The 8,673-nt window shown below is 35.7% G+C and overlaps 1 long non-coding RNA gene across 2 annotated transcripts; it reads left to right on the forward strand.

Moving 5' to 3' along the window:
• Positions 1-5,392: 5,392 nt before the first annotated feature.
• LOC120191004 lies at positions 5,393-7,513 on the forward strand. 2 transcript variants are annotated; one of them, XR_005522657.1, is made up of 6 exons: positions 5,400-5,772; positions 5,885-6,178; positions 6,475-6,632; positions 6,795-6,900; positions 6,988-7,113; positions 7,266-7,513. It is a non-coding gene; the product is annotated as an uncharacterized LOC120191004 (long non-coding RNA). The 2 variants fall into 2 exon arrangements; XR_005522656.1 differs by having other exon boundaries at positions 5,393-5,772; positions 6,795-7,113.
• Positions 7,514-8,673: the final 1,160 nt, after the last annotated feature.

Here is an 8,673-nt window from a genome sequence, read left to right on the forward strand (position 1 = left end):
CATCCATTTGAACATTTGTCAAAGAGATATAACTCTGGAAGCATTAAAAGTGCTATTAATTCCTTTGATATTTTTTGAACTCATGTTTATGATTTGATTCGATTTGATTGCGAGCCTGAATTAAGAGGCAATGTTTTATAGAATTCTTCTATTTTCATATCTTTTTTTCCTCATAAATAAGAGAAAGAAAAAAAACATTTTCAAACAGGAAAATCTCAAATGTGAAAGGCTGTAACCCGAGAAGAAAATGGGGCATGATCGATTACAATGATCAAGATTGGCAGACAAAGCACGAGACTCCGTCCAAGGCTAATTCATATTGCGTGCGTCTTAGACATATTTAAGAGCATTACATTTATCATGTTTCACATGCATAATTTTTTGCAACTTTCAGAGTCTAGTTTCGACTTCATGACGAAAGATACTCGATTCGAAAGCTACTTTAAAGATTGATGGTGGTTGTTTGACTCAACAGTGAGAAGCTACACCTTAACCGACTTGACATATCTATAGATCTCAGAATCAATTTCAGATGGATTCGAGAGCCAATTCAGAACGAATCCAGATCAGCTTAACTTAATAATGAGTAGCAGGTTTCCAGTTAACATTTTCAAGCTAGATTTCAATTCCACGACGAAAGATATCCGGCTGATAGAATTTATCAGTGGGTTTTCCCGTGAATGGGAGTCATCTAAAAATCTTATTACTTGGTTCAGACACGCTCAAAGGAACCACCTGAAGAATTATGATCGGCTTAGACCCGTGAAGGGAAGCCATTTTTTAAAGAAACTATTGGCAGCATAACTCAAGGCTAGAATGATTATCTGCCAACAAAAGACCTTCGAGTTCGACTACGCTCAACACCAAGGCACATAAATTGCAACATAGCTCAAGGCAAGAAGGGCTATTTGCCAACAAAAAACCTTCGAGTTCGACTACGCTCAGCTCCAAGGCACATCATTTACAGCATAACTCACAGCTAGAAGGGTTATCTGCCAACCAAAGACCTTCGAGTTCGACTATGCTCAACTCCAAGGCACACCATTTGCAACATAGCTCAAGGAAAGAAGGGCTATTTGCCAACAAAAGACCTTCAAGTTCGACTACGCTCAGCTCAAAGGCATATCATTTGCAGCATAACTCAAGGCTAGAAGGGTTATCCAACCAAAGACCTTTGAGTTCTACTACGCTCAGCTCCAAGGCACATCATTTACAACATAACTCAAGGCAAGAAGGGCTATTTGCCAACAAAAGACCTTTGAGTTCGACTACGCTCAGCTCAAAGGCATATTATTTGTAGCATAACTCAAGGCTAGAAGGGTTATCTTCCAAACAAAGACCTTCGAGCTCGACTACACTCAGCTCCAAGGAACATCATTTGCATCATAGCTCAAGACAATAAGAGTTATTTGCCAACAAAAGACCTTCGAGTTCGATTACACTCAGCTTCGAGGGCATATCATTTACATCATAACTCAAGGCTAGAAGGGTTACCTGTCAACAAAGACCTTTGAGTTCGATTACACTCATCTCAAAGGCACATCATTTGCAGCATAACTTAAATCGAGAAGGGCTATATGCCAACTAAAGACCTTCGAGTTCGATTACATTCAGCTCAAATACGCATCATTTATAGCATAACTCAAGGCTAGAAGGGTCATCTTTCAACAAAGACCTTCAAGTTTGATTACACTCAGCTCAAAGGCGCATCCTTTACAACATAACTCAAGGCTAGAAGGGTTATCTATCAACAAAGACCTTCGAGTTCGATTACACTCAGCTCAAAGGCACATCATTTGCAGCATAGCTTAAGGTGAGAATGGTTATCTGTCAACAAAATACCTTTGAGTTCGATTACACTCAGCTCAAAGGCACATCATTTACAACATAGCTTAAGGCAAGAAGGGTTATCTGTCAACAAAATTGTTGAGTTCGATTCCATTCAGCTTGATGACACATCAATCACACTACTGTCCGGTTACAGTCGAGGTTTTTAAGTCGAGAAGAAGATCTGGGTTAGCCGTGCCTTAGTGACAAGAAATCATTTTCCGGTAGCATAGCTTAAGTTGAGAAAGACTATCTGTCCACGAAGACCTTTCGAGTTCGATTCCATTCAGCCCGAGGGCCTATCAACCACATAGTGGAGTCAATGAAATACTTTCCAGTTGAATTTTTAACCGAAGTCTTTAAACCGAGAAGAAAATCGAAGTTGACTACAATTTAACAACGAGGAGCCACATTCCAATTCAAATTCCAAACTACGGCTTCAGTTCCATTTCAAGATATACTCGACTTCGCAACGGAGGAGCCATCTGCAACTCAATTCGACAGGGAGTTATTCTTAATCGAAATATCAAAGTTAATTATATATATATATATTATATATATATATATATATATATATATATTATCATTTACATCTCATTCTTTATTTTTATTTTGCAGACCCAAAGCCATTACAAGCAAATAAATCCAGTTGGCCCAACGCCCAAGGAACTACAAACCCAGCAGAGCACTTGGAGCAACCATGGTTCAACAGTGGACCCGCGAACCGAACCCGCTCCAAATACACGACCCACATCAGTAAGTTTGGGTTTCTAGAAACCCTAGCGTGTCACACTCCCTAGCCCCGCATCCAACGCCGCGTCTCCAATAACCCAAGTCCACCGCCGGGTTTCTCGCCTCCCCAACGTCACGCAAGGAACAAACCACAAGAGCAACCAACAAATATTAGGATTCTAGTTCAAATAGGATTATAAATATAGTTGTTTTCTATTATAAATAAACATGTAACACTTACGATTTAGGGGAAGATTACACACACAATATATACAAAATACAAGCAATTTTTCATACAAAATTTGCAAAATCATTGTGAAATAAGGTAGAGAAATCATACGAGGAGAGAGGATTCGAACAGAAAAATTGAGGAAAGACTAGAAAAATAGGATAGTAGATCTCGAAAAAGCTCACCATTGGTCGAACCCAACGCCAATACTCCCGATCGAGACTCGAGCCTTCTCAATTTTGAGGTATTTTCATTGAAAAATCCTATAAATCTAAGGTTGCATGTGGGTTTCTAGATTTTTTTTTTGTGTTCATTTTTAGATTTAAAAGGTTGAGATGAATGTTCTCGATTTTGAGAAGAAGTAAGTTTTCTATCGGATTTCTAAAAGAATGGTGGCCATGGTGGTTTTATCCCCCTGGTTGTTTCTCTCAATTGAAAAGGAAAGGGGGCGTGAGAGAGAGTGAACGGCTGAGAGAGGACGAGAGCATAATGTTGTTACTTTAGGTTTTTTTTTTAAGTTTAAACAAAGCCTAATGAATAAAGCAAAAAAAAGGCAGATTCATTTTACGTAGGACTTAGGGGTTGAGTTTTCCCAAACTTTTAGGTCTAAGTGGGAAAGAGGTCATCCAAGAGTTACATTTCTTTTCTTTTGATTTCATTAATATTTAAAAAAAATATTTCCTTTTTTTGTTGTCTTCGATTTTTTTTATTCTATTCTTATTTATTTTATTTTTTTCTTTCTTTGATTAATTCTTTTTATTTTTTTCTTATTTTTTAATTTATTTAATTATTTATTTATTTTTCTCTTGATTTAATTTATTATTTAATTTATTTTATTTAATATTCATTTATTATTATTATTATTATTTGTCTAACATTTTTCGACCTTTTTCAGTAATAATTTCAATCGATCAAATGTAATTTTACGAATCGGGTAATTTAAATTTTGATTTTCGCAATTAAAGACAACCGACAAATTAATTGGTACCGAAAGGACGGTTCAAGGGTGTTAATCCTTCCTAGACCGTAACCGACTCCCGAACCCGACACATTTATGGTAAAACGCAGATTATGTAAGATGGTGTCCAATCTACCTAAATATCGTTTTAATATGATCGGTGGCGACTCTAAATCATTCCATTCAAGTCGAAGTCCAATTTTGTGCCCAACCGAAAGACGGCCGCAACAATACTGATGCTTTTTAATGATTTCAGCTTTTCAAAATTTCTCCCAGGCTCTATACCCGAGCTCCAAGCCTTTTAGTAAGTGGAGGTAAAAGCGACGCCTTCATGAGAATTTATTCTCCATACAAGCCTAACAAGTAACCTTCGAGATTCATATATCTTATAACCAAAACCGAATCGCAATAAATTACCGTCTAATGGTGCTGAAGGCATTAGGACTCCTACTAAAATCATTAATTGAAACACAAGATTCTGGCCATTTCCAACTGCACCAGCAACCAATCCTTGTGACAACATTGTCAAAACAGATTCTCCTCATTCAAGATGATCCTGTTAAACATTAAATTATTCCTGCAAATCCATATTGACCAGAAAATTCCAAAAAAAAAAAAAAAGTCAAGTTCCACAAACTTTACAAGGATTAAGGGTCTGAATACCATCCCAAGCATAAAGAAGAGATCGAACGTTTCCCGGGCACACGAAATGATAGTTCCACCTAACAAACCACCTGGACCAAACTCTCCAAGCCATCTCGCAATAACAAAAAAAAGTGGTTCACTAAAGCTAGATTTTAATGAAATGAAAATTAAGTTATATAAAAATATTTAATGTTAAATTATTAATAATTAATGTTTTTAATTATGAATTAAAATTAATTTATATTTATTTTAATTATTAAATTTGACTTGGACGTTTAGATTAAAAGCTTGAGTTTGGGGACTTTATTAAAAATATAAGTGAAAAGAAATTTAAACCGTCCAAAATAAGACTTGATTATTTTTTTCATGTAACACACCAACTTCTCTTTCGATTGTTGTAGATTTCACCAAAAATTCCTAAATATTTTTTTACAAAGATTTTTTTAAAAGAAACAATTAATCAATTACTAAATTAGTACTAGCTCAGATAAAAGCAAGCGCATGACAAATTAATACCGGCCCCAAGGCCCAAAGAGAGAGAGAGAAAGGAAAAGATATTGCCAGGTCAGCAGTGGGGGCCACATTATATATTTGCGTTTTGAAAGCGCAATCTAAGCTGCTATATAATAAACACTAATATAAGAATAAGAAAAGATATATCGAAAATATTAATATTTTTTATTATTTATAATAAAATATTATTAAAAATATTAATTTTGTTATTTAAAATAAATATTTCTAAAATTAATATCTATAATAAAAAATAACATTTTAAGTAATATCTAATATTAATATTTTTGATAAAAAATAATTTTTTAAATAATATTCTATCAAAAATATTAAAATTTTTAATAACACTTTTTTAACTTTATAATCTTTCTTTATATACGCCCGCAGTCTAACGGCTATTTACAATTCCCTTTTTCTTCGATTTGACACTAATCGAAAAGGAAAACACGGGAAGAAAGGGTGAAGAAAATTGGAAGAAAAAGAATCCCTTTCTCCAAAGTCCCCAAAATTCCTCCCTGTTTTGGCTTTCAAAACCCCAAATCCAATTCCGAATTACTTCTTATTTTTCACCTTTCTTCTTCTTCTTCTTCTTTTGAACCCACAGTTTCTTTAAAAATATTTTGCATTTTGCTAGATCTAGGGTTCTTCGTCAATCAAAATTTTTGAGTAGACTGAAAATATGGATATTCCTCAAGAAATCGGCGATTACATAAAAGGAACAATCGATGATTCCTTAGGTCTTCAAGTCTCCACAGAATCTTTGCTATTGAAACTCCGTACCTCCGAAGAAACTCAGCGCCACCTCCGTGAGTAGTATCTGTTCCTTCTCTCAAAACTAAAAGAGAAAGATCAAGTCATCGAGCAGTCAAAGGTCGGTCAACTTTAAAACCAAACGAACAAACAAACAAAAAAGAACGAAAAATATTAATGTATTTTTCAAAATGTGAGATGTTGTCATTTTTAATGATTTTTTGCTTTTCTAGGCGGAAGCGAATATGAATGCTGTGGTGTTGAAGAGATTCGTGCAAGAGAATCAGAAGCTAGCGGCAGAGTGTGCGAATTTGTTGACCCAGTGTAACAAATGGGAAAGAGAGTGTTTGCTTTATGACCGTGATAGGGAGGCGTTGATGGATTTTGGAAATGAGGCTGATGAGAGGGCAAAGAAAGCTGAGATTAGGGTTCATGATTTGGTAGAGGACTTAGGGTCGTTAAATGAAGAATTAAGGTTCTACAAAAACCGCTACGACAACCAAGGGGTAATTTTAGGGACGACTTTGGTTAGTTTTCTTTTCTTGTAGTAAAGAATACGATTTTGTTGGATTTACTTGCTACATTTTGGATTTTTAGCTTATGAATGACCCGTTAACATAGTGAACGTAGTTGAGTATGCATTATAAAATTATTGTTCTTTGTTGCTGATAGAGTCATAGTAAGTTGAACATTGTAAAACTGCTTTGAGGAGATTAGTATCAGCTTTTCATTGCCTACGATTGATTAGATAACATGCCATCATATATAGTTATGTCAAGAACTGTTGTGTCTCCAAACTGACAATCATATATCATACTTGAAGATTGATCCATATTCTGAGGGCACAACAGTGGAAGAGAATTAACTTGATTCGGTTCTAGCAACATTGGTTTGTAAAGATGAAGTTACATCTGGACGAGCATTCTTGGAGGCAAATACTTCCCTTGAATCATGCCAAAGGTTGCTTAAAATGTGGAATAGGTGATGGTTTTGTTCTCATATTTTTATTTTTCGTCTGCATCTTTGTCAGTTAATTGTGATTTCTTGGTGCACGCAGTTTAAGATGCATTGTTATTTCTTCACTTCTAAGGGTTACTCCCATGTCTCTGAATTAATTCTAATGGCCTATGTGGTGCTTTACAGGTTGAGGCCTTCAACTCAAAAAATTTTGTCACTAGTTGCTGAAGTAAAGACCCTTATGAAAGACAAGGAACATCTCTAGCTAAACCTTAGTAAAGCTGAAGAAGAGGTGAGAACCAAAGAATTTGAACGCGGGGTGCTTGTTGAAATTTCTATTCCCCTTGTCCAAACTTAACAAGGTATTTTATCTATATAGGCGAAAGTTCTGTTTGAAGAAAACAACATGTTGGATGAGGCGAACCGAAAATTATTGAGGCAATCCCGTGAAGGAAAGAATATCCATGATTCTGGTGGGAAACATACTAGCAGTGCATCTGCAAAGGTGAGAAAAGTATATGTTAATTCTCAGTATTTGTTGGTCTGCGGATGTGTGCTTGCTTTCACCTGTAAGAACAAGTGCAGGTCCCACATGTGTCTGGTTAGTAGTCACAAGTCCATCGATTTAATGCTGTAATTTGCTTGATTTTCTTGCAGACAAACAAAAGAAAATCGAGTCCTAAGATATGCAGCCCGATTGAGAAGAAGATTAACTTTACCAATCCAGATTCAGCAAGAAAGCCTCTGTCACCATTGCAAGATAGGACCTAACTTAATAGTTTATTCTTTGTATCAATGATGGTGTTTTAAGTAGATTTACAGATAGCTTTGCTGAAGCTACAGTCTGTGTAGTTTGTTAGTGATATAGTTTCAAACACCGGAATGAAAGTCCATTCGTTTTCATGAGTAAATTCATGTTCTGCTTTTTCTTAAGCATTTTCCTGACTTATCTGATGTAATAGAGTAAGATAATTGCCCAAATGAATGCAGCAACGAGAATTTTGATAATCTATTTCTTCTGAAATCAATTATTTCTGTTGTTTGTCCTTAAGATAGATATATTATTGTTGGGGTATTTCCTATCACATCTTTAAACGACCTCGTTCTGTACTTTCCTTTTTGCCTCCTAAAAGATACCGACTTCGTCTTCTTATCCAATTTCAATTCTTATGCTATGGTTGATTTCCTTCTTTTTTGTTTGTTTGGTGTTTGCTTTTAGCTTTCTATGCATGACACAATACCAGAAAGAGGGTGTTGCCATTTCTGTGGCTTCAGCCTTCAGCTGAGGCTCTGTCAACTCTCACCTATGGCAACTCTCACCTATCTCGAATCATATGTTTTATGCATGATTTTGCTGGTAAGTGCCCTAATGCGTGGTTGAATCATGTGCCTCTGATGATTTCCAGTAATTTAACAAAGATATTTCTTTGAATACTTAATTAACCAGTGCTTTGATGACACTTGTCAGGAAATCCTCTATGGATTAAATTTGTACTTAAAGATAATTTTCCATAGGGTTACGGCTCAATTATGCTAAAGCTAAGAAGAAGAAATTTCCAAAACCTGAGAAAGCCAAGGCAGTTCAAGAATTGAACTTGTTTGTCGCTAATCTGAAGCAAGAGCTGAGCATCTGAAAGAGTTTTTCAGTTCAGAGGGTGCTAATGTTGTCTGTCTCTGCTGAGTTATGTTTCATGATGATCCGAGAAAGTCGTCTAGGTATGGCTTTGTCCCGTTCGAATCCAACAAAGAGGCCGATGCAGCGATGTTTGCTTTCCAAGGAAAGGTACTTCATTATTTATTAATTTGCCGTATTGTTTCAGTGTCTTGATTTTTTTTAATCAAGACGATGGGAAACTGTTTTTTTCTGCAGATGTTTATGGGAACACGAACACGAATACAGGTTAAAGAGTAGACCGACAATATGTGAAATTTCAATCAGAACAGAGTTGAGTCTCTGATGATAATTAAACTGAGTTGAACATTACTTTGGAAGAAGCAGCCACCGACTAAAGTTGTTTTCATTTAATTTGTCCATTTCTGCTCTTTTACGCCTATTGCTTAGAAT

The sequence above is a fragment of the Hibiscus syriacus genome, unplaced genomic scaffold (genome assembly GCF_006381635.1).
Source record: "Hibiscus syriacus cultivar Baekdansim isolate YM2019G1 unplaced genomic scaffold, ASM638163v2 tig00116964_pilon, whole genome shotgun sequence".
In the NCBI taxonomy this organism is placed as follows: Eukaryota; Viridiplantae; Streptophyta; class Magnoliopsida; order Malvales; family Malvaceae; genus Hibiscus; species Hibiscus syriacus.